The sequence below is a fragment of the Drosophila ananassae genome, chromosome 2L (genome assembly GCF_017639315.1).
Source record: "Drosophila ananassae strain 14024-0371.13 chromosome 2L, ASM1763931v2, whole genome shotgun sequence".
NCBI classification, from domain to species: domain Eukaryota; kingdom Metazoa; phylum Arthropoda; class Insecta; order Diptera; family Drosophilidae; genus Drosophila; species Drosophila ananassae.
Genome location: NC_057927.1, coordinates 795675 through 798127, shown reverse-complemented (window position 1 = coordinate 798127; position 2453 = coordinate 795675). Strand labels below are relative to the sequence as shown.

Sequence of the window (2453 nt, the reverse complement as noted above, 5' to 3'; positions counted from 1 at the left end):
AAAACAGAAAACTGCTGCGCTTTGTATTGTTTTCATTTCGGACTTCTGGGGCAGGGTAGGGCGATTTTCCAGTGGGTTTATTTATTTTTCCTACGCCCTCGCATCCTTGCATTCTTTGGCTCCTTCCGCCGCCGGTGCAGTGAGTCCTTTTGTGTCCTCCTGGAGGGGAATATGAATTCGGTTCAGTTTTCATTTGTTTTCATTCGGACGAAGAGCATACGCTAAACGTGCTGCTCCGGTGATAAATCGCTGCTTATGCAATCGAGTGTTGGCAGATTGGCTTGCAAGGAGGTGGCTCCTGCGGACGCACTTCCTTGAGGACTCTGTTTCCGGCACCTGGTGGCAAGACACTACATGGCCCAAACTATACCCTTCTTCCATCGGCCCTGCCCTCACTAGAGATTCCACTTATCCTTCCTCGAAGAGGCAGCTGCCTCCGAATCCGAAAACTTTCGGCTGCCGGGAGCACTTAAGTAATTGTAACTACTTGGCCTGACTGATATTGCCTATTTCACAAATTATTATGATGCCCATTTGGAGGCACATTCCCCCCACTTCAGCCCAGTCCTTCCCAGGGTACTCCCCAGAGTGGCTGGTGTTCCGCCTGTTGTTTAACGGCTTGATGCCAAAAAACGACGCCAACGCCAACGACAACGACGGCCACGGCCATGAGCCTCATCGCATTCAATTATTTCGGCATTGTGTGCCATCTCCGTTTCTGTGTCTGTCTGTCTGTTATCCTCCCGCTTCCGAGCAAAAAAAGCCTGCCGGCGGATAGTGGGTGGTGGTGCGGGAGTGCGAGAGTGCGGGTGGTGCGAGTGGTTCAAAGGTCGAATTGGTGTTGGAACTGTTTCTGGTGCGTATGCCGGAGTTTAATCTTATCGGCCGGGATCGCTCCGCACACCCGGGTCCAGAACTACTTCATTTGCCTCCTCGGGGGGAGACCACCCCACCCCACCGTTTCTCCGTGCGAGAGCGTATTGCATAATTTCACAATTTTCCATTTTGATGCTCGTTTTGCGCAGCCACCGCCACTGCCGCAGCCGCCGTCGAGATGTTTGTCTAATCAACTGTCATTTGTTTGACGTTTCCCTCAGGGAAGTCGACAACGACAACTCCGGAGAGAGGCTGCGGCTGGGAAATCAGACTGGGAATGGCAATGCGAATGGGTACGAGTACACTGAAAAAATGCCTCAAACGTCTGGCTCGTTAGTTGAGAGTCTTTTGTTAACAGTTTTCCTTCGAACTCCCAGTCTAGAACACATTATTCTCTCAGTGCTTGGCGTGGGGATGACAATCGGATCCAAAACGCACCAGGACACGGAACGCCGTGCACTGCTTCGTAGGCCTCGGCACTCTTGATGATTACTGCGGGGTGCGGGGATACGTGGGCTGCTCAGCGAATTTCGAGGGTTCAGGGGTGCTCTGCCATCCTGGACAAAAAAGTTAAAAGCCAAGTGTGTGCCTGTCTCCGAGCAATTCCGTCCCCCTGCCACGCCGCAGTGCCACCATCGACAATGACAGCCAAAACGTAAACGCAAAGCCAAATGTTGTTTTCAGTGAATTTGATGACTTTTATGGGCGTTGAGACAAGAGATCAGGCGTTTAAGATGTCCATGGGGTTGCCCATTTCCCATTGTCGTTGTTCCTACCGCTCGACTGCTTCCCGTCCTAGGGCTTTTGGTCGTTTGTTGGCCAGGCAATTGGCCTAAGGCGCTTAAAATGATTTCTAATTAGCCAAAAAACGAATAAGAAATGTCTCTCCAATTTTTTTAAGGGGTTCAATGGTGATTTCAAAAAGTCTATTCAAATATATATTTTCAAGATTTAATCGCATTTAATTGGAAATAGTTCTACCAATCTTTAGGTAATAGCTTTAATGATGAATGATTCGGATGAGTATTACTGAAGATATGCATTTTTAAGGGATTCCTTCAGGAACATCGGTTGAAAAATCTAAAAAAAATGTTGCTTCTAGATTTTGGTGCAAAATGTTGGGGAATCGGACTAGAAATCGATTAAGATATTCCGCTTGAGGATCGGACCTAAATTGGGGAAGATATGGGCATCCCCGAGGGCCCTATGGGGGGATATCGCATTTTCAAGGGATCCCCTCAGGAAAAATGAACAAAAAATCGAAAAATTATTTTTCTTCTAGATTTTAATTCAGATCAATAGGAAATCGATATAGAAATCGATTAAGGTATTCCGCTGGAGGATCGGACCAAAATTGGGAAAGATATAGGCATCCCCGTGGGCCTTATGGGGGGATATCGCATTTTCAAGGGATCTCCTCACAAAAAATTAACAAAAAACGAAAAAATATTTTGCTTCTAGATTTTAATCCAGATCAATAGGGAATCGATATAGAAATCGATTAAGGTATTCCGCTGGAGGATCGGACCAAAATTGGGGAAGATATAGGCATCCCCGTGGGCCCCATGGGGGGATAT

The 2453-nt window shown here is 47.5% G+C and overlaps 1 long non-coding RNA gene across 1 annotated transcript; it reads left to right on the top strand.

The window, feature by feature from the left end:
• Positions 1-769: 769 nt before the first annotated feature.
• LOC116654558 lies at positions 770-1831 on the top strand. Its single transcript, XR_004309790.2, has 2 exons — positions 770-1169; positions 1254-1831. It is a non-coding gene; the product is annotated as an uncharacterized LOC116654558 (long non-coding RNA).
• Positions 1832-2453: the final 622 nt, after the last annotated feature.